The sequence below is a fragment of the Rutidosis leptorrhynchoides genome, chromosome 3 (genome assembly GCF_046630445.1).
Source record: "Rutidosis leptorrhynchoides isolate AG116_Rl617_1_P2 chromosome 3, CSIRO_AGI_Rlap_v1, whole genome shotgun sequence".
Taxonomy (NCBI): domain Eukaryota; kingdom Viridiplantae; phylum Streptophyta; class Magnoliopsida; order Asterales; family Asteraceae; genus Rutidosis; species Rutidosis leptorrhynchoides.
The window spans coordinates 513,828,825-513,853,936 of record NC_092335.1 but is presented as its reverse complement, the minus strand read 5'-3'; positions in this window follow the sequence as shown (position 1 = coordinate 513,853,936).

Genomic DNA, 25,112 nt, shown 5'->3' with positions numbered 1-25,112 from the left:
TCAAGTGGTATCAGAGCAAAACAACAATCGTTGATCGATCTAGCTTCTATTTTCATCTTCAAATTCACAGATTCATTCAGTTTTAATCAAAATCTAGGGTTTCGGTTAGCTTTTGGTCAAAAACGAGTTGATCTGATCAATCTAGAGTGTTTCTGTAGGATCTAATCATCTAATTCTGTTATAGTTCAATCATTCAAGCTTCGTTCATCATAAAAACAGATTAACAAACAACAATTCGAATGGAATCTTCTAGTCAAAAGTTTTCAGAAAAGTCAACTGTTTTTGGCGCGTTATTGATTCAGTGTTTTTCAATCAAAATTGAGATTATAGTTAGTTTTCTGATGATCAATAGATAAATTCTACCAAGTTTCATATCATAATTTAATCAATTAAAGTGTTTTGTGTCAAAAATTTGAATTTCGGCGTGTTCATCACAAAAACTAAATCATTACAGCAAATCGGTATTGTTTTGGATCGAATCTTTACCTTGTTGTGTTATTCGGAGGTCTAGGATCATTTTGCAACAAATTTTAATCATTTTCATTAGGTTTTGAGCATTTTCGATCTTAAACCACCTTAGGACCACCGTAACCGTTTTTTTTCGATCGCCTGAATCATCAAGAACTCCATCCGTATACTTCTTTCTGTAACCGTACTCAATCATACCCGGATACATATCCTAACCACAATGATTCAAACCCTAATCATACGGATACAAAAATTGTAACTGCACGGATTCAAAATCGTAACTGCACGGATTCACACTTTAACCACACGGATACAAACCTGCAACCGTACGTATACGTTTCATCAATTTTTCAAAATTGAAACGTTATGCTGCCCAAATTTTGTTTGATTTGATTTGGGATGAATTCAAGTGTAAGAAATTAGGGTTCTTGATTTACGGCTCGTTGTTACATAAGTATTATTGAAGAATAAAATATAGACGAGGAAAGAAGAAGATACCAAGGATTCGTTTATTTTAATTTAGGGTTCATTTAATTTGATTTGATCTAATCTAACGAACTGAAGGTGAAAGATTTAAGCTCGTGAGTTTTGATTTGAAGAACAGTCACAGTACTTTTATATTTGGGTGAAAAAGAAGACTGCAGAAGAAGGGTTTTAATGGTTCAAGTTACATATTCATTTCAGAAAAACGTGTTGGCTTAGTTGGTCAAGCTTGTTTGCTCACAAGTAGAAAGTCACAGGTTCAATTCTTAGCTGCTACATATTTTTTTAAATTTGTTTGTCACTGTTGCAGGCCCAAAAGTAGAAGCCCAATATCTGTTTCGGTCTTGTTAACTTTTGTGATCCATTAAGTGTTGTATATAGACTAAGGCCCATATAATATACCCAATGCCAATTAGTGTCATTTGTGTTAATTTTTTTAACTCAAGTTTAACCGTGGTTAATCTGATTTAACCAAAATTTTGACTTATTTGCCTTCGACTTTAACCATAAGTCAACCCCCGAACCAAAAAGTCACTTTCAACCATTTTTCGAGGTTTATCAGTTTTCACGAGAAAACTTGATACACTTACTAAATTGACTCCTAAAGTCAATAAGCAACCGATATTCGATATTTGTTCGTATTTTCGGTATTTCGCGTTTTTGTCAGTTTTTACAGGTTTTTCGAGGATTATTCGATTTGTTTGATAATGTCTCACATAAATTCTTCCGCTGCTCAGACACAAATTTCAATACCCTCAGAACCTTCACAAAACCAAGAATGTCACACAAGAATCATTTGTGTTAATGTTATAACTCTTTTCCGTCTACAATCCCATGTCCGGTTAGACTATATGAGGTGTTCAAGTTCAAGTTAAAAAATAGTGGTTTGGTTGATTCAAAGCAATCAGGAACAGATGTTCACAAGACGGATAACCAGAACATACATGAGAAATGTGAAGTTCAGCTGAAAGAACAAATTTCAAGGCACAAAGCAGAGTTGAAGAAACAAGATGATTCATTTGATGAGGAACGCATCAGACTTCAGAATCTGTATATTTATCTCAAAGCTGAACAAAAGATTGCCACTGAAACCATTGACTCCTTAAATGCTGATAATAAAAAGTTAATTGCGAAAAACAAGAGTGTTGCTATTTCTATAGCCACACGAGATTCAGACTTACTTACTTTAAAACACAAGTTCTCTGATTTAGAGTCTGAAATCGTGAAGCAAGCTATACTCTTTGAAGATGAAAAACTTGCCTTGACTACTCAATCAAAAGATTTTGAAACTAAATGTTTAAAATACGAATCCGATCATGTTTTCTTACAATCTAAGATCACAAAACTTGAAAGGGATTTAAAATCACAAAAAGCATCTTTTGAGCATGAAAATCAATGTTTGATCAAGAAAATCAAAGCTCTTGAATTGAAAGAGAATACATCACACCGTTTAAAACCCAAAATGGTGTCGATGGGTGTTCAAACCACATTTTGTAATATTCCTCCGACCACACCAAAGGCCGTTAAGAATGTTTCTATTGGTGTTCAAACGCCTATTTTAGAGGCCACCATAAATGATTCATTTTGTGATTTAAAACATCAAATAAATGATTTGCAAAAGCAATTGACTATGATAGAGAAAGCATATCAAGAACTTCAAGATGAACATTTGAGACACCAAACTAGGGTTAAAGCTGAACAAGCTACCACTGACACTCCAAAACCCAAAGTTTCAATTCCCGAGACAAACTTTTCCAATACTCCAATGTCTACACCTAAGACAGTATAAAAGCAAGTTAATATCTCAAAGACTAAACCAAGACCTAGGTTGCATTAATCTTCGATGTACTCGAATCCGATTCTGAGAGAAACGTGTAAGACCTTAGAGACCCCTAAATTAAAAGATCAGGGTCCTCCAAAGTCTACAAAGACACCGAGGAAATCAACTTGGAAAAATAAAACTCTGAAGACTTCTACTCAATCTCCATTGAAGTCTTCAACTTAACCTGGGAAATCTGTTTTCTCAAATAAGAGAGTTTACTCTAGTTACGAGACCAAGATGAATCATCTGTTTCTGGAAACTACTTACGGGAAGAATGGGAAGATCACGGGATATCGAGATCAATATGGTTGGTTTCCACACAAACCTAAGAAACCATCCATGAAATCCTGTGATACATCTGACCATGTTTCTAAACCTAAAAAGAATATGTTTTCTAAGCATGTGTCAAACAAGAAGTGGAAAACCAAAACAAGTGATTCAAAACCAATTAAGTACTCTTTTGAGGCATCTCCATTGATTCCACGCAAATTGTTTTCAAAAGATATATCATGTATCAAACCAAGGTGGAATTCAATGTCAATAAGTCAAATTGATAGTACCTACAAATGGTATTATAAATCATTTTCAAATGGATTTGACTTCATTATGGCTTCTGTATACTTTTGTACAGAACCCGTACTTAAAATTTTTCCTAGAAAGGAAAAGTTTGTGAATATTTTGGTTTATTTTCGAAAATCAAAACCTAAAAATATGTTTTGTTATTCTTAAATGTTTAAAACCAAAACTATTTTGCTTTATTTTACTATGGCTTTTGTACACATTGTAGTGACCCGAACTTTTCCATGATTATATATTAAATGAAAACTATATTTGCATGATTAAATGTTTCCAACATGTTAAGCAATCAAACTTGTTAAGACTTGATTAATTGAAATAGGTTTCATATGGACAATTGACCACTTAAGTTGACCGGTGATTCACGAACGTTAAAACTTGTAAAAACTATATGATGACATATATATGGTTATATATATAGTTAACATGATATTATGACAAGTAAATATCTCATTAGATATTTTAACAATATGTTATATACATAAAAATGAGACTATTGAATTAAGAAACTCGAAAACGATATATATAACGATTATCGTTATAACAACGTCTTACTAATTACATATGAATCATATTAAGATATTGATACATTTGGTTATTTATGTTAAATGATAAGTAAATATATCATTAAGTGTATTAACAATGAACTACATATGTAAAAATAAGACTACTAACTTAATGATTTCGAAACGAGACATATATGCAACGATTATCGTTGTAACGACATTTAACTGTATATATATCATACTAAGATATATTATATATCATAATATCATGATAATGTAACAATTTAACATCTCTTTAGATATAATAAACAATGGGTTAACAACATTTAACAAGATCGTTAACCTAAAGGTTTCAAAACAACATATACATGTAACGACTAACGATGACTTAACGACTCAGTTAAAATGTATTTACATGTAGTGTTTTAATATGTATTCATACACTTTTGAAATACTTCAAGACACTTATCAAGATACTTCTACTTAACAAAAATGCTTACAATTACATTCTCATTCATTTTCATCTAAAATTCTACTCGTATACACACGTATTTGTAATCGTACAATACGCAGCTTCTAGATGTACTTACTATTCATCTATACAAATAAAAATCTGCTCCTTAGCAGCCTTAAATGATTAATCAACTTGTGGAACTAACCATTTTGGCAACTTGCTAGAATTATTACACTAAAAATCAAAATACAACTTGCTTATATGATCACCCTCATTCACGTTTTTTTCACACACACACACACACTTTCATTTTGCAACTTTCTTTCATCCATTTGATCTCTCTCTTGTTCTATGATGATGTTCTAAGAGTTCTCCAGAATATTCAACAAAGTCTTCATCAATCTAGCTCCTAAAACCAACCTTTGATCAACCTACAAAACAACTACTCAAGAACACACCAAAAACACTTTCAAGTTTACTACCTTACTTCCAATCTTGCAAATCCATCTCAAGTGATCATCCAACCTCAAGAAATCTTTGTTATTTATAGTAGGTTATCTTTCTAATTCAAGGTAATACTCATATTCAAACTTTGGTTCAATTTCTATAACTATAACAATCTTATTTCGAGTGATGATCTTACTTGAACTTGTTTTCGTGTCATGATTCTGCTTCAAGAACTTTCAAGCCATCCAAGGATCCTTTGAAGCTAGATCCATTTGTCTCTTTTCCAGTAGGTTTATCCACAAAACTTGAGGTAGTAATGATGTTCATAACATCATTCGATTCAAACATATAAAGCTATCTTATTCGAAGGTTTAAACTTGAAATCACCAGAACATAGTTTAGTTAATTCTAAACTTGTTCGCAAACAAAAGTTAATCCTTCTAACTTGACTTTTAAAATTAACTAAACACATGTTATATATCTATATGATATGCTAACTTAATGAGTTAAAACCTGGAAACACGAAAAATACTGTAAAACCGGACATACACCGTCGTAGTAACACCGCGGGCAGTTTTGGGTTAGTTAATTAAAAACTATGATAAACTTTGATTTAAAAGTTGTTCTTATGGGAAAATGATTTTTCTTATAAACATGAAACTATATCCAAAAATCACGGTTAAACTCAAAGTGGAAGTATGTTTTTCAAAATGGTCATCAAGACGTCGTTCTTTCGACTTAAATGACTACCTCTTACAAAAATGACTTGTAACTTATATTTCTGACTATAAACCTATACTTTTTCTGTTTAGATTCATAAAATATAGTTCAATATAAAATCATAGCAATTTAATTCACTCAAAATGGATTTAAAACGAAGAAGTTATGGGTAAAACAAGATTGGATATTTTTTGATTGTTGTAGCTACGGGAAATATTGTAACAAATCTATATTAATCATATCCTAGCTAACTTATATTGTATTATACATGTATTCTAATATTTTATGTAATCTTGGGATACCATAGACACGTATGTAAATGTTTTGACATATCATATCGACCCATCTATATATATTATTTGGAACAACCATAGACACTCTATATGCAGTAATGTTGGAGTTAGCTATACAGGATTGAGGTTGATTCCAAAAATATATATACTTTGAGTTGTGATCTAGCCTGAGACGTGTATACACTGGGTCGTGGATTGATTCAAGATAATATATATCAATTTATTTCTATACATCTAACTATGGACAACTAGTTGTAGGTTACTAACAAGGACAACTGACTTAATAAACTTAAAACATTAAAACGTATTAAAAATGTTGTAAATATATTTTGAACATACTTTGATATATATGTACATATTTGTTATAGGTTCGTGAATCGACCAGTGGCCAAGTCTTACTTCCCGACGAAGTAAAAATCTGTGAAAGTGAGTTATAGTCCCACTTTTAAAATCTAATATTTTGAGATGAGAATACATGCAGTTTTATAAATGTTTTACGAAATAGACACAAGTAAATGAAACTACATTATATGGGTGAATGATCGAAGCTGAATATGCCCCTTTTACTTGGTAACCTAAGAATTAGTAAACCGATCTACTAATTGACGCGAATCCTAAAGATAGATCTATTGGGCCTAACGAACCCCATCCAAAGTACTGGATGCTTTAGTACTTCGAATTCATTTTTATCATGTCCGAAGGATTTCCCGGAATGATAGGGGATATTCTTATATGCATCTTGTTAATGTCGGTTACCAGGTGTTCACCATATGAATGATTTTTATCTCTATGTATGGGATGTATATTGAAATATGAAATCTTGTGGTCTATTATTATGATTTGATAATATATAGGTTAAACCTATAACTCACCAACATTTTTATTGACGTTTTAAGCATGTTTATTCTCAGGTGATTATTAAGAGCTTCCGCTGTTGCATACTAAAATAAGGACAAGATTTGGAGTCAATGCTTGTATGATATTATGTAAAAACTGCATTCAAGAAACTTATTTTTGATGCAATATATTCTTATTGTAAACCATTATGTAATGGTCGTGTGTAAACGGTATATTTTAGATTATCATTATTTGATAATCTACGTAATGCTTTTTAAACCTTTATAGATAAAATAAAGGTTATATTGTTTTAAAAATGAATGCAGTCTTTGAAAAACGTCTCATATAGAGGTCAAAACCTCGCAACGAAATCAATTAATATAGAACGTTTATAATCAATATGAACGGGACATTTCAGTTGGTATCCGAGCGTTGGTCTTAGAGAACCAGAAAATTGCATTAGTGTGTCTTACCGAGTTTGTTAGGATGTATTATTGAGTCTGGACTTCGACCGTGTTTTTCTTCAAAAACGATTGCTTAACATTTTTTTGTTGTTGGAAACTATATATTATTAACATGTTTATATTATGTGATATATTAATCTCTTAACGTGTTTGATATTGTGTGATAGATGTCTACCTCTAATACAAATCCCATTGATTCACCTAATAATAATGAAGAGTCGAATATATTTTGGGAAGATTCACAAATTTTCGAAGAGGAACTAGAAGAAGAGGAACCGGAAGAAGAGGAACCGGAAGAAGAGGAACCGGAAGAAGAGGAACCAGAAGAGGAGGAACCGGAAGAGGAGAAACCGGAAGAAGAAGAGGTTTCGGAGGAAGAAATATTGATACCTATAGTAAATCGATTAAATAAAAGAAAATCCTCAACCAACTGACCAAAGTTAATAATGGTCAATGGTGTTTCCGCCGAGGAAGCAAAATGTTGCGAAGATTACCAATTTTCCGATGAATCGGATCCCGATGAGGATTCCGATGATGTTCTTTAAATTACCTCGACCCAATTTAATAAAGCGAAAGAAAATAATAAGGGAAAAGGTATAAAAATAGAGAAACCCGATTCCAACCCCGATGAACTTTATATGTATCGGCAACATCCGTATTTCCTAAAATGTAACAATGACCCGGGAACCTCTAAATCACCAGGTTTTTCTAAACCATTGTGGAAAACGACGGCTCGTATTAGAGGAACACCATATATTCCTAAAAAATTAGGAAAACGAACCAAGTCCGAAGAAGAAGAAACCAGTGATTCAGATTAGAGGGTTGTAATTATGTTGTGTATTATATGTATTGTAGTGTGCTTGTACTTTTATGTTCTATGTAAAAATTGCTTATATTGTTTGTTAATTATCTTTTACGAATCTAATCCTTGTCTATTTTACAGTATAAAAACAAAATGGACGTTAAGGGTAGACAACCGAATATTTTAGAAGATCTACCAGAGGATATGATTGAGGAAATCTTGTCTAGAGTCGGTCAGAATTCATCAGCACAATTAATTATGGCAAAATTAACTGGTCAAATATTTGAAAGACTTTTCAGAAATGCCTTAGTTTATAAAAGGCTTTCCTTTGATAGGTGGGGTATATCACATTGGGGAGACCGTAAGTTACGCCGTGTTTTCTTTAAAGCATTAAATGCGAGGAACCCAAATGCAATTTTACGCTACGGGTTAAGAACCTATTTTGACTCAACATATCCCAACATAGGATTTCATGAATTAGAAAGAGCTTCTAACATGCAACATAAAGAAGCATTTTATGCTTACGGGTTAGTGATGTTTGCTTCTTACCAAAGTGAGAAAAAGAACATCGGATTGCAGCTTTTAAATAAGACCTTCCCACAAGTGACGGATTCAGTAGTTGGGGTGAGAAACAAGGTTTTTAGATTATTACGGGGCTGTTGGACATTACGAAACCCTCGTCCTTTTGACGACATTACAACATGCTGCCTAGCCAATGGTCATAACGGTTATTTTCCACAAGACCAAGGATGGGAAGTCGTCTTAGTAAAATCAGAATGCATGACTTGTTTCTGGACTTATGAATTACGTGTCTTTATTTCCTTTGCTGAACAACTTGCGTATTAACTAGGTCTATCTTCAAAAACTGTCCTGTATCAAAGTGTACTATATTTCATGTTATATGTAATATAGCGAAGTTGTAAGTTTGAAGAATATTTGTATGTGATATATTATTATAATCAGTTTTTCATATGAAATTGTAGTAGTTGAATTGTATATTAGCTGCTAAGTATGAACTTAACGGGTAGGTAGTACCCGAAATTAACTTATAAAACGCTAATATGAAGAAAAAGCTTTTATAAATGAGTTCATATTATGCTACGAAATACTATTGACTACTCTTAATATTCTGTATGATTAACTCGATTCAGTTGGCTATTTTGAAGGAAATGGCACCGACTACCCGACACACCATGAATATGAGCGAAGAGGAATTTCGTACCTTTCTTGCTGCAAACATAGTCGCAGTACAGGCTGCGCTACATACCAACAATAACTCCGAATCTAGCAATGCAGCTAACGGCGCAAGAAATCGTGTAGGATGCTCTTACAAAGAATTCACTGCCTGCAAACCTTTCGAATTTGATGGAACCGAAGGACCAATTGGATTGAAACGGTGGACCGAGAAAGTCGAATCGGTGTTTGCCATAAGTAAGTGTACTGAAGAAGACAAAGTTAAGTACGCTACGCATACCTTCACAGGTACTGCGTTAACGTGGTGGAACACCTATCTTGAACAGGTAGGACAAAATGCTGCTTACGCACTACCGTGGTCGGCATTCAAGCAATTGATGAACGAGCAGTACCGTCCTAGAAACGAAGTCAATAAACTCAAGGCAGAATTTAGAGAGTTACAAACACAAGGGTTCGACGTTACCACATATGAACGACGATTCACAGAGTTGTGCCTATTGTGTCCGGGAGCATTCGAAGATGAAGAAGAGAAGATCGACGCGTTTGTAAAAGGGTTACCAGTAAGGATTCAAGAAGATGTGAGTTCACACGAGCCCGCTTCTATACAGAATTCAAGTCGAATGGCTCATAAACTCATAAATCTGATTGAGGGAAGAATTAAAGAGCAGACGACCAAAGAAGCCAACACGAAACAACTCAAGATGAAGTGGGAAAAAAACGGTGACAAGAGTCACCAGCACAATCGCAACAACTATCCCAACAACCGCAACAACAATCCCAACAACCGCAACAACAATCGCAACAATAACCGAAATCCTAACAATAACTACAACAAACATCCCAACAACAACAACAACTACAACAACCATTTCAACAACAATAACAATCCCAACAACAACCTCAATAACAACAACGGAAACAAAAACCAAAAACAGCCATGTAATAGGTGTGAAGAAAATCATCAGGAGTTTTGCACGACATTTTGAAACAAGTGTAAAAGAAATGGTCATAGCGCGACAAAGTATGAGGTTTACGGACCAAAGTTTAACAGAACTAAAGGAATAAATAATGTCGGAACAAGTAATGCCGAAACGAATAGTGTCGGAGCAAGTAATACTAACGCTGTTTGTTATAAATGTGGAAAACCAGGCTACATTATTAGAAATTGCCCGAATCAGGGGAATACTAATGGGCAGGGCCGTGAAAGAGTTTTCAATATTAATGCGGCAGAAGCACAGGAAGACCCGAAGCTTGTTACGGGTACGTTTCTTATTGACGATAAACCTGCTTATGTTTTATTTGATTCGAGTGTGGATAGAAGCTATATGAGTAGAGAATTTTGTGCTAAATTAAGTTGCCCATTGATGCCTTTGGATAATAAATTTTTACTCGAATTAGCAAACGGTAAATTAATTTCAGCAGATAATATATGTTGGGATAGAGAAATTAAACTGGGTGATGAAATGTTTAAGATTGATTTAATACCAGTCGAGTTAGGGAGTTTTGATGTAATAATTAGCATGGACTGGTTGAAGAAGGTAAGAGCAGAGGTCGTTTGTTACAAAAATGAGATTCACATTATGCGTGAAAAAGGAAAACCTTTAATGGTGTACGGAGAAAAGAACAACGCGAAATTAAATCTTATTAGTAGTTTGAAGGCGCAAAAACTAATAAGAAAAGGTTGTTACATTATTCTAGCACACATCGAGGAAGTTAAACCTGAAGAAAAGAACATCAGTGATGTTCCCGTCGCAAAAGAATTTCCCGATGTATTTCCGAAAGAATTACCGGGATTACTGTAGCGTCCCGTTCATATCGATTATAAACGTCACGTACTTATTGGTGTCATTGCGAGGTATTGACCTCTATATGTGACATTTTTCAAAATCTGCATACGTTTTTATGATACAATCCATAACCTTTATTATAACCAAAGGCTTAAACAACATAATAATGATTATCGTTTAGCGATAATCTTAGTCTTACAAACTTTACATTTGATAATAACAATACGATTTCCAACATATTTCACATTACAAATCTTTCGGTATGCAGTTTTATTTTTGACACAAATATGCATACTCCAAATCCTGCTTAAATTCGGCATAATGTAGCGGAAGCTTTTAATTATCACCTGAGAATAAACATGCTTAAATCGTCAACATAAAGTTGGTTAGATATAGGTTTAATGCTAGCAGCGTTATAAATATAGACCACAAGATTTAATATACATAAACGTTTTAATAAAAATATTCTAAGTGGTTGAGCACTTGATAACCATACTTAACATTTAATCAACATCGCATATTCCCTTTATTATGAAATCTCACTACACCGTACCAAGTGTAGTCACTGAAACGAAGTACTGTGCAACCGTTGAATACTGGTCGTCCAGTCCGGTTGGGGTTGTCAGGCCCGATAGATCTATCAACAGGATTCGCGTTTACAATATCGCATGTAAATAGTAGTTACCAAGTTACAGGGAAGTATGCCAGTGGTACAAATCAACGTAGAATATATATTTTTAATCACTTGTGTCCATAACGTAAATCATAAAATGCATGTATTCTCATCCCGAAATATTTAGAGTTTAAAAGTGGGACTATATACTCACTTTCGCTTTGAAGATATATAACCCGACCTGGTCTCCGATAGATATCACGAACCTAACCATATATAATATATCAACATATTTTCTTTTCAAATAATCGTTACATGTATACTTATAATACTTTCAATATCTAATAGTCCGTAGTTAGCAGTCTGATGTTAGTAGTCCACAATTAGTTGTTCAATAAAATAAATAAAGACCCCATCGTATTCGTATTGATCAGAATTAATCTCGACCCATGGTACCGTGTTGTCAAATGACGTGTTGCGTACATAAAGTACCGTGTTGTCAAATGACGTGTTGCGTACAATCATGAGGTCTTATAATTAATCTTCTCGTATTGTTTACGGGTGGTCCTGAAATATGTAAAATCAAATCATGAGTAAATATATATAAAATATCATGTTAATTAGCCAAGATATGATTAGTTTGGTTTTAGTCAAATTATTTTCGTAGCTAAACTAGCTTCGGATACCCGATTTTGTTTTAGTCGTAGTTTCTTCAATACAACTCCGTTTTTGTTAGTTTAACTTGCCACTTCCTTGGATCGAGCCATTATTTATGAATATGAACTGTAAATACCTTGGTTTGCATTCAAAATCACAGGTTATAGGTCAAACTTTGGTGAATCTTATGAAAGTGATCATTTACGTCGTAAAAACAACATCTAGATGATCATTTTTACAAAAATACTTACACTTTGAGTTACACCATGAGATTATTATATATTAACATATTCATAAGAAATATCATTTTTCCAGAATATAAACTTCCAATTCAAAGTTTAAGATGGTTTTTAATTATCCAACCCAAAACAACCCCCGGTTGCACTCCGACGACGTAGATTCAGTTTTAAGGTGTTCTTTGTAAAATCAAGTTGTATCTTGTTAAGTTAGCATATCATTATGATATATTACAGGTCTTGAAGTGTTTTAAAAGTTAAGTTAGAAGGATCTATTTAGTTTGCGAATAAGTTTGAAATCATTCAAACTATGTTCTTGTTGTTATGATTTGTATATTCTTAATAAGATAGTTATAATTGAACAAGATGATGAACAAAGGTTATACCTCAAGTATGATGAAGAAAGTTACTGAATAAATAAGATATGAACTTGTTCTTGATGACTTGGAAGATTAAGAAGTGAAATCAAGAAAGAAACAAAGGTTGTAAGTAAGTTTATATCTTGATTTAAGATAATTAACTTACATGAATTGAATCAAAGTTTAAACATAGTTTTACCTTGATTATGAAGTTAGAAACTTATGAAGACCTTGAAGAACACTTGAAGGTTGAAGATTAGAGAGTTTAGAAGATCATTTATCTTGAAATAAAGTTGATATGGAAGTATATGTATGTATATGTAAACGTGTATATGTATGTATATATATAGATTTTAAGTTTTGATTTTTAGCTCATAAGTCTTCCTACTTGATCCCACATGTTATTGACTAACCAAGGCTGCTAAGAAAAGATAATTGAGGTCTAATAATTGGTATTTATCAATAGTAAATACATCTAGAAGCTGCGTATAATACGGGTACATATACCCTAGGTATACGTGTAGAAATCTTGAGGAAACGGAACGAGAATTCAAATATAACTATCTTTTGTGAATATATTTATATTGTTTTATGTATTTAAGCCCTTTAAAAGTGATTAAATACGTATTTATACGATACTTGTATAAGCATTATAGATTATAGGTATATATGTCAAAGAACGTTACGTATAGTTACCGTTTTGAAAACTTAAGTTAGTAGTCTCAAAGTATACTTATAACTCATTGTTATTAGTACACAATGATATGTTAAACCATCCTTAGATCATGTTAAATATGTATAAATACGTATATGTACACAATCGTATAATTATCATATGTTATATAGTTCGTGATATCATCGATCAAATTGGACGGTCAAACGTTGTGTAAAACTCTTTTCAAAAACACAAGACTCAACAATTTGGATTGCTTATCATGTTGGTAATGTTTAACTTATGTAAATATTAATCTCATATGTATAAAACGATTGGAAAAATCCGGGTCGTTACAATTACCCCCACATCGATCCGTTGAATTTCAAATAGACCTTATACCAGGAGCTGCACCAATAGCTCGTGCTCTATACAGACTCGCACCCAGCAAAATGAAAGAACTACAAAGTCAGTTACAGGAACTTTTAGAGCGTAGTTTCATTCGACCAAGCACATCACCATGGGGAGCTCCTGTTTTGTTTGTCAAGAAGAAAGATGGTACATTCAGGTTGTGTATCGACTACCGAGAGTTGAACAAACTTACCATCAAGAACCGCTACCCACTACCGAGAATCGACGACTTATTTAATCAACTACAAGGCTTGTCTATTTATTCGAAGATCGATTTACGTTCTGCATATCATCAAATGCGGGTGAAGGAGGATGATATTCCAAAGACTGCTTTTAGGACGCGTTACGGTCATTACGAGTTTATGGTTATGCCGTTTGGATTGACTAACGCACCAGCTGTGTTCATGAACCTCATGAATCGAGTGTGTGGGCCATATCTTGACAAGTTTGTCATTGTTTTCATCGATGACATACTTATTTACTCGAAGAATGATCAAGAGCACGAAGAACATTTGAGAAAAGTGCTAGAGTTGCTGAGAAAAGAAAAAATGTACGCTAAGTTTTCAAAGTGTGCATTTTGGTTGGAAGAAGTTCAATTCCTCGGTCACATAGTGAACAAAGAAGGTATTCAGGTGGATCCAGCAAATATTGAAACCGTTGAAAAGTGGAAAACCCCGAAAACTCCGAAACACATACGCCAGTTTTTAGGACTAGATGGTTATTACAGGAGATTCATCCAAGATTTTTCCAAAATAGCAAAACCCTTGACTGCATTAACGCATAAAGGGAAGATATTTGAATGGAAGGATGAACAAGAGAAAGCGTTTCAGTTATTGAAGAAAAAGTTAACTACGACACCTATATTGTCATTACCTGAAGGGAATGATGATTTTGTGATATATTGTGACGCCTCAAAGCAAGGTCTCGGTTGTGTATTAATGCAACGAACAAAAGTAATTGCTTATGCGTCTAGACAATTGAAGATTCATGAACAGAATTATACGACGCATGATTTGGAATTAGGCGCGGTTGTTTTTGCTTTAAAGACTTGGAGACACTATTTATATGGGGTCAAAAGTATTATATATACCGACCACAAAAGTCTTCAACACATATTTAATCAGAAACAACTGAACATGAGGCAGCGCAGGTGGATTGAATTGTTAAATGATTACGACTTTGAGATTCGTTACCACCCAGGAAAGGCAAATGTGGTAGCCGACGCCTTGAGCAGAAAGGACAAAGAACCCATTCGTGTAAAATCTATGAATATAATGATTCACACTAACCTTACTACTCAAATAAAGGAGGCGCAACAAGGAGTTTTAAAAGAGGGAAACTTAAAGGATGAAATACCCAAAGGATCAGAGAATCATCTTAATATTCGGGAAGACGGAACTCGGTAAAGGGCTGAAAGAATTTGGGTACCAAAATTTGGAGATATGAGAGAAATGGTACTTAGAGAAGCTCATAAAACCAGATACTCAATACATCCTTGAACGGGGAAGATGTACAAGGATCTCAAGAAATATTTTTGGTGGCCAGGTATGAAAGCCGATGTTGCTAAATACGTAGGGGAATGTTTGACGTGTTCTAAGGTCAAAGCGGAGCATCAGAAACCATCAGGTCTACTTCAACAACCCGAAATCCCGGAATGGAAATGGGAAAACATTACCATAGATTTCATCACTAAATTGCCAAGGACTGCAAGTGGTTTTGATACTATTTGGGTAATAGTTGATCGTCTCACCAAATCAGCACACTTCCTGCCAATAAGAGAAGATGACAAGATGGAGAAGTTAGCACGACTGTATTTGAAGGAAGTCGTCTCCAGACATGGAATACCAATCTCTATTATCTCTGAGAGGGATGGCAGATTTATTTCAAGATTCTGGCAGACATTACAGCAAGTATTAGGAACTCGTCTAGACATGAGTACTGCCTATCATCCATAAACTGATGGGCAGAGCGAAAGGACGATACAAACACTTGAAGACATGCTACGAGCATGTGTTATTGATTTCGGAAACAGTTGGGATCGACATCTACCGTTAGCAGAATTTTCTTACAACAACAGCTACCATTCAAGCATTGAGATGGCGCAGTTTGAAGCACTTTATGGTAGAAAGTGCAGGTCTCTGATTTGTTGGAGTGAAGTGGGGGATAGACAGATTACGGATCCGGAGATAATACAAGAAACTACCGAGAAGATCATCCAAATTCAACAACGATTGAAAATCGCCCAAAGTCGACAAAAGAGCTACGCTGACATTAAAAGAAAAGATAAAGAATTTGAAATTGGCGAGATGGTCATGCTTAAAGTTTCACCTTGGAAAGGCGTTGTTCGATTTGGTAAACGAGGGAAACTAAATCCAAGGTATATTGGACCATTCAAGATTATTGAACGTGTCGGACCAGTAGCTTACCGACTTGAGTTACCCCAACAACTCGCAGCTGTACATAACACTTTTCACGTCTCGAATTTGATAAAATGTTTTGCTAAAGAAGATCTCACTATTCCGTTAGACGAAATTCAAATCAAAGAAAAACTTTAATTCATTGAAGAACCCGTCGAAATAATGGATCGTGAGGTTAAAAGACTTAAGCAAAACAAGATACCAATTGTTAAGGTTCGATGGAATGCTCGTAGAGGACCCGAGTTCACCTGGGAACGAGAAGATCAGATGAAGAAGAAATACCCGCACTTATTTCCAGAAGATACGTCAACACCTCCAACTAATTAAAATTTCGGGACGAAATTTATTTAACGGGTAGGTACTGTAGTGACCCGAAATTTTCCATGATTATATATTAAATGAAAACTATATTTTCATGATTAAATGTTTCTAACATGTTAAGCAATCAAACTTGTTAAGACTTGATTAATTGAAATAGGTTTCATATGGACAATTGACCACTTAAGTTGACCGGTGATTCACGAACGTTAAAACTAGTAAAAACTATATGATGACATATATATGGTTATATATATAGTTAACATGATATTATGACAAGTAAATATCTCATTAGATATTTTAACAATGTGTTATATACATAAAAATGAGACTATTGAATTAAGAAACTCGAAAACGATATATATAACGATTATCGTTATAACAACGTCTTACTAAGTAGATATGAATCATATTAAGATATTGATACATTTGGTAATTTATGTTAAATGATAAGTAAATATATCATTAAGTGTATTAACAATGAACTACATATGTAAAAATAAGACTACTAACTTAATGATTTCGAAACGAGACATATATGCAACGATTATCGTTGTAACGACATTTAACTGTATATATATCATACTAAGATATATTATATATCATAATATCATGATAATTTAACAATTTAACATCTCTTTAGATATCATAAACAATGGGTTAACAACATTTAACAAGATCGTTAACCTAAAGGTTTCAAAACAACATATACATGTAACGACTAACGATGACTTAACGACTCAGATAAAATGTATTTACATGTAGTGTTTTAATATGTATTCATACACTTTTGAAATACTTCAAGACACTTATCAAGATACTTCTACTTAACAAAAATTCGTATAATTACATTCTCATTCATTTTCATCTAAAATTCTACTCGTATACACACGTATTTGTACTCGTACAATATGTAGCTTCTAGATGTACTTACTATTCATCTATACTAATAAAAATCTGCTCCTTAGCAGCCTTAAATGATTAATAAACTTGTAAAACCAACCATTTTGGCAACTTGCTAGAATTATTACACTAAAAATCAAAATACAACTTGCTTATATGATCACCCTCATTCACGTTTTTTCACACACACACACACACACTTTCATTTTGCAACTTTCTTTCATCCATTTGATCTATCTCTTGTTCTATGATGATTTTCTAAGAGTTCTCCAGCATATTCAACAAAGTCTTCATCAATCTAGCTCCTAAAACCAACCTTTGATCAACCTACAAAACAACTACTCAAGAACACACCAAAAACACTTTCAAGTTTACTACCTTACTTCAAATCTTGCAAATCCATCTCAAGTGATCATCCAACCTCAAGAAATCTTTGTTATTTATAGTTGGTTATCTTTCTAATTCAAGATAATACTCATATTCAAACTTTGGTTCAATTTCTATAACTATAACAATCTTATTTCGAGTGATGATCTTACTTGAACTTGTTTTCGTGTCATGATTCAGCTTCAAGAACTTTCAAGCCATCCAAGGATCCTTTGAAGCTAGATCCATTTGTTTCTTTTTGAGTAGGTTTATCCACAAAACTTGAGGTAGTAATGATGTTCATAACATCATTCGATTCAAACATATAAAGCTATCTTATTCGAAGGTTTAAACTTGAAATCACTAGAACATAGTTTAGTTAATTCTAAACTTGTTCGCAAACAAAAGTTAATCCTTCTAACTTGACTTTTAAAATCAACTAAACACATGTTATATATCTATATGATATGCTAACTTAATGAGTTAAAACCTGGAAACACGAAAAACACCGTAAAACCGGACATACGCCGTCGTAGTAACACCGCGGGCTGTTTTGGGTTAGTTAATTAAAAACTATGATAAACTTTGATTTAAAAGTTGTTCTTCTGGGAAAATGATTTTTCTTATGAACATGAAACTATATCCAAAAATCATGGTTAAACTCAAAGTGGAAGTATGTTTTTCAAAATGGTCATCAAGACGTCGTTCTTTCGACTGAAATGACTACCTCTTACAAAAACGACTTGTAACTTATATTTCTGACTATAAAACTATACCTTTTCTGTTTAGATTCATAAAATAGAGTTCAATATGAAACCATAGCAATTTGATTCACTCAAAACGGATTTAAAACGAAGAAGTTATGGGTAAAACAAGATTGGATATTTTTTGATTGTTGTAGCTACGGGAAATATTGTAACAAATCTATATTAATCATATCCTAGCTTACTTATATTGTATTATATATGTATTCTAATATATTATGTAATATTGGGATACCGTAGACACGTATGCAAATGTTTTGACATATCATATCGACCCATCTATATATATTATTTGGAACAACCATAAACACTCTATATGCAGTAATGTTGGAGTTAGCTATACAGGGTTGAGGTTGATTCCAAAAATATATATACTTTGAGTTGTGATCTAGCCTAAGACGTGTATACACTGGGTCGTGGATTGATTCAAGATAATATATATCAATTTATTTCTATACATCTAACTATGGACAACTAGTTGTAGGTTACTAACGAGGACAGCTGACTTAATAAACTTAAAACATTAAAACATATTAAAAATGTTGTAAATATATTTTGAACATACTTTGATATATATGTACATATTTGTTATATGTTCGTGAATCGACCAGTGGCCAAGTCTTACTTCCCGACGAAGTAAAAATCTGTGAAAGTGAGTTATAGTCCCACTTTTAAAATCTAATATTTTGGGATGAGAATACATGTAGTTTTATAAATGTTTTGCGAAATAGACACAAGTAAATGAAACTACATTATATGGGTGAATGATCGAAGCCGAATATGCCCCTTTTGCTTGGTAACCTAAGAATTAGTAAACCGATCTACTAATTGACGCGAATCCTAAAGATAGATCTATTGGGCCTAACGAACCCCATCCAAAGTACCGGATGCTTTAGTACTTCGAATTCATTTTTATCATGTCCGAAGGATTTCCCGGAATGATAGGGGATATTCTTATATGCATCTTGTTAATGTCGATTACCAGGTGTTCACCATATGAATGAATTTTATCTCTATGTATGGGATGTATATTGAAATATGAAATCTTGTGGTCTATTATTATGATTTGATAATATATAGGTTAAACCTATAACTCACCAACATTTTTGTTGACGTTTTAAGCATGTTTATTCTCAAGTGATTATTAAGAGCTTCCGCTATTGCATACTAAAATAAGGATAAGATTTTGAGTCTATGCTTGTATGATATTATGTAAAAACTGCATTCAAGAAACTTATTTTTGATGTAATATATTCTTATTGTAAACCATTATGTAATGGTCGTGTGTAAACAGTATATTTTAGATTATCATTATTTGATAATCTACGTAATGCTTTTTAAACCTTTATAGATAAAATAAAGGTTATGGTTGTTTTAAAAATGAATGCAGTCTTTGAAAAACGTATCATATAGAGGTCAAAACCTCGCAACGAAATCAATTAATATGGAACGTTTATAATCAATATGAATGGGACATTTCACACATAACAGTGCAAAACCCGTTCTTTAGTGTTTTTCTCGCAGGCTGAATCGTCAAGTCATCAGTTATCTAGGTTTTATGAAAACAAGCGGAACGACCTTGTTTCAAGGGGAGTGAAAATGTCAAAATCTACCCTTCTAAACATGCAAATGTTGAGGGGGGAGTAGGTTATCGTTTTTTATCTTCAATATCAATTAACAAAGGTGTAAAGTCACCTCAAAAGGAAGTAAAGTCTTCCGATAAGACACAATTGTCTGGCTTCCGTCAGAAGTTGTAGTCCAGAATGGCCGAAGGGGTTTCAAAAAATCTTGAAAGGAACCCTGCGTATCGGCTAGAAGTCCTCCTGGTGACACTCATCAAAATGATGGGGTTGAGCCTCAACATCAAACAGGGTCTGGAGGTCAAACTTATCTTGATGAGGGAGATCTATTTCGTCCAACGGAGAGGAAATATGACACTATTTCGGTAGATTTATCAGACCTCCGGAAGGATGATCTCCTTAAAGATCAGTCAGCTTCTAAGTCTGACTACATACACTCCTTAGAGAGTGCAACAACTGAAAGAGATGTGTTGCCTCATGACATATCAATGACTTCGGGACTCGATGTAACATGATACCACATGTTTGTCCCTTTTGGGGATGAACACGATGAATGTGGGTTGAATATTGATATGAAGATTGAGAGAGAAAGTCAAATAGTCAAACGTTACATTCCACGGCTTTCTTCACTCAATACATATCAATGGCTAAAAGCAAGGACAAATGAAGCCTAAGGAAGGTATATGTAGCCCTCGTCTATACCTTCTACACATCAAGTGTATGGCACAACCAATGCAATAAGACGGGTTCTAACAATCTCCCCCTTTGCATTGGTTGTGACCTATAATGGCTTCGTTTGAAAAACATACAATGATACACACAAATGGAAATATAACAATCTCTCTAAGTGCATCTATGTATGTGCCGTTGATGAATATCTTGGAATTCCCAGTAAGAATTTGTTGTGTCCCGCGAGTAGTCACAACAATCACTTAAGGTCATCTTCCATCTTCAACGTTCTTTGAGAATTTGCTTGACTTGAGACGAACTATCAATATTCTAAAAGCTCCAACTTCAAAGTACATGGGCTCGACATTCAATTCCTTATACCGCCGATTTTCACCGGGACACGCCTCTCTATATCACATCACAGACTTCGTCACATGACTTAGTGGTGGTACATCTTTAACAAGAGTACTTTCGATATAAGATTCCATAAACTCCCCATAAGATGTGGAAACTTCTTCGAATACCAAGCTCTCCCTCAAATGAACAATTCATTCTTTAAAGTTCGAGTTCTATACCGTACATGTATAGAAGTCATACATCAACCATATGACATTCTCCCCCAAAATGATCTTTACATACAATAAAGCATCATTTTTATGTGGTTGATGAAGTCGGCAATCCCCAAAAGTTCTTGAAAATTATCGCATATGGAAAAGCCAATAATGGATTTGACACTGTAGCACTTTTGGTAGAAATCACCATTTAAATCTTCTTGTTGGGCCTAAGTAACAAGCCCATATCCACCAGTGAATTTAATAATAAGCACATTGGGCCATGTATCCTTTTGAAACGACCCGTTCATATCACTATAAACGCAGTACGTTATTCATTGGTCCCATAGCGAGGTATTTGACCTCTATATGATACGTTTTAGAAATTATTGCATTCGTTTCATAAAAAGCACACCATTATTATACATAATGCATGTTTTAAACAAGTGGGCGATTATTTAAGAAATAATCCCCATAATACATCGGTTTCCAAATACTACACACGTGACATAAAAGTTGAATATAATACATGACGAAGGTTTTATTGAATACAACACTTCATTTAAACAAAAATATGAGACTCCATGCACAGCTTGCTCAGATAATGCAACAGCGGAAGACTTTCTTAAGGACCTGAGAATAAACATGCTTAAACAGTCAACACAAAGGTTGGTGAGATATATAGGTTTAGCATCGATATAAATATAGACCACAAGATTTCATAGTTATAAATATATGTACACTCGCAAGTGTATAAAAGTATTCTATAAGTTGTTGAGCGCTTCGGTAACCATACTTAGCCATTAATGTGGCATATTCCCTTTATTATGAAACCTCCCTACACTGTACCAAGTGTAGTAAAAACGAAGTACTATGCAACCGTTTACGATACTAGAGCGACTAGCCCTGTGACGAACCGGAAATTTCTGACCAAATTTAAACTTAATCTTTAAATGATTCCGACACAATAAGCAAAGTCTGTAAAGTTGAGTCTCTAAATTTTGAAACAGTTTATAAGAATTCATTGGACTTTGACTATTCCCGACGATTCACGAACATTATAAATATAAATATTTATACGATTTCTTTGTAAATAAATATGTAAATACATATATAGATATAAATATAAATATAAGTGTATACCTAATATTTTGAATTAACAAAATACACTTAATCAATTGGAATTAAAAATGTAAAATAATAATTAGAATAATTAAGTTACTATTAAAATGATTATATATATATATATATATATATATATATACATGATATTATTTTATGATCTCTACTAATAATTAATATATTGTAATATATAAATAGTAATTATTCAATAAAAGTTATTAAATAATATATTATATGATATTACATAATTAAAGATATATAGTACAAGTTAAAATTTAATTATTAATATTATTATTAGTGCTTCATTAGGATTAAAAATAAATACTAAAATCAGTATTATTAATACTATTATATACATACAAATAAATTTGATATATTTGATTTTGTTATAATAATTGTATCATTGTTAATATCATCATCATTATGACTAGTGATAAAAATTGGGATCTTCGTTATCATTAATATAATTATTAATAATAATAATATTATTATTATTATTAGTATTATCATCTTTATTATTATCAATATCATTATATTATTATTGTTATCATTTTTTTTAATGTATTAGTATTAGTATCCTATCAAATATTATTATTATTACCATTATCATTAAGGATTATTGTTATTATTATTATAAAAGTTATTAATATCATTATTATTATAGTTATTGGGAAATAATACCATCTATCATTATTATCATTACTAAATATAATTATTTTATATCATTACTATTTATTTTTACTAATAATATAATAATTATTATTAATATAATTATTAATTATTAATATTAAAAATAATTATATAAACTATATAGAAGGGATATCGCACGAATTTGTTAGGAGTACCAATCAAACTGTGTTAGATTATCTTCCTTGTCTCTAAATTGAATAATAGAACGAATACAATTAAGAAAGACTTTTTTACATTCCTCGTCCCTGTGGTTTGCTACAAAATACACTCCTCGTCCTTATGGTTTTTTTTTTTGCTTTCCTCGTCCTTCATGTATTGAATTGATACCTACCTCGTCCCTCCGTCCATTTCAAGTTAAATTATGCCGTTAGATTAAATCATGTGCATAACATGTGAGGGTATTTTAGTCATTGCTATTATCTATCTATAATGCATTTATTAATTTTGGACAAAATAAAACCCTCCATCTATTCCTCTTATCTTCTTCCCAAAATAAAATAGAACCCCAACACCTAACCTGCAAATAAAATTTCATTTTCATCTTAAAATAAAACTTCATCATCAGACATTAGATTCATATAAACCCCATTTGGATTAGGACATCATCGAATTTCTGATTAAAGATCATCACTGAATTCAAATGTAACAGCCACCAAATGCAGATCTGGAGGTAGTTATTTGTCGGTTTATGAAGAACTCGATCGGATATGTGACGAATTTTTTGTTGTTCATCACAACTGATAATCGTCGAGGTTTAGGTTTTTGATATAGAACACTATTTCGAACTCAGATCTTGTTAATCACAACTGATAATTGAAGAAGGATATGTAATGTGTTCAAATCTAAATACCGCTGCTGATGAAGGATACCGGCGAAAGTCTTCACTGTCGTCAGATACATCACGAATCAGAAACAGATCTGATTGTTTCAGCTCCAGATCTGGTGGTTTCAAGCTCTGATTTTGAAATTATTTATTTATGGTTCGTTTTAATTAATGTATGTATATGTGTATGTATAGTCCTAGAAGATTGCTACACTTGTAAGCAAAATGGCCGAGTTTATTTGCCAAGTTATGTGATTTGATTGTTGTGATTTGATTAATTTACAGAAAGAAGCAAAGGAAGAGAGTGATGATGAATTAATAAAATGTATTTTGTTAATATATATTCCACGTATTATTTATAGATTCTTATTTTTGACTTTATAAATTTATAGATCTGATGTAGATGTTGCTCTACTTCTGTTAATGATGAAGATTGTAGCTTTGACCTTGTTAATTTACTTTTTATATCTACTATTGCTTAAAAACACCCTTTATTGAAAACAATCTAGTCTTGGATGATAATTTATGTGTAAATGTTCACTTGTTAATCCGCTGCAAATAAAAGGATTTGTAAATTTGTTAGATTTTATTCTTTAATGTCGTTAGATTTGAGTGTGTTTGTATTTGTTCATGTATATGTATATATGTATGTGGAGGTTGAAGATAAAGATGAAGATGAAGGTTGTTGAGTACTTGTACCATGGGTCGTTGTAGTAGTACATTTGAGTTTTGGAAAAAAACTGAAGTAGACCTTGGGGAAGAAAATGGCGAAATGACTAAAATACCCTCACATGTTATGCACATGATTTAATCTAACGGCAGAATTTAACTTGAAATGGACGGAGGGACGAGGGATGTATCAATTCAATACATGAAGGACGAGGAAAGCAAAAAAAAAAAAACCATAAGGACGAGGAGTGTATTTTGTAGCAAACCACAGGGACGAGGAATGTAAAAAAGTCATTAAGAAACCAACAAAATCAGTTAGAAATCTCTATCTGCTTTTATATATATATATATATATGTATATATATATATATATATATATATATATATATATATTTTATTTTCTTCTGATTTATATAACCTGTAGATCAACTTAGCTATATAACAAACAATTGATCTGAG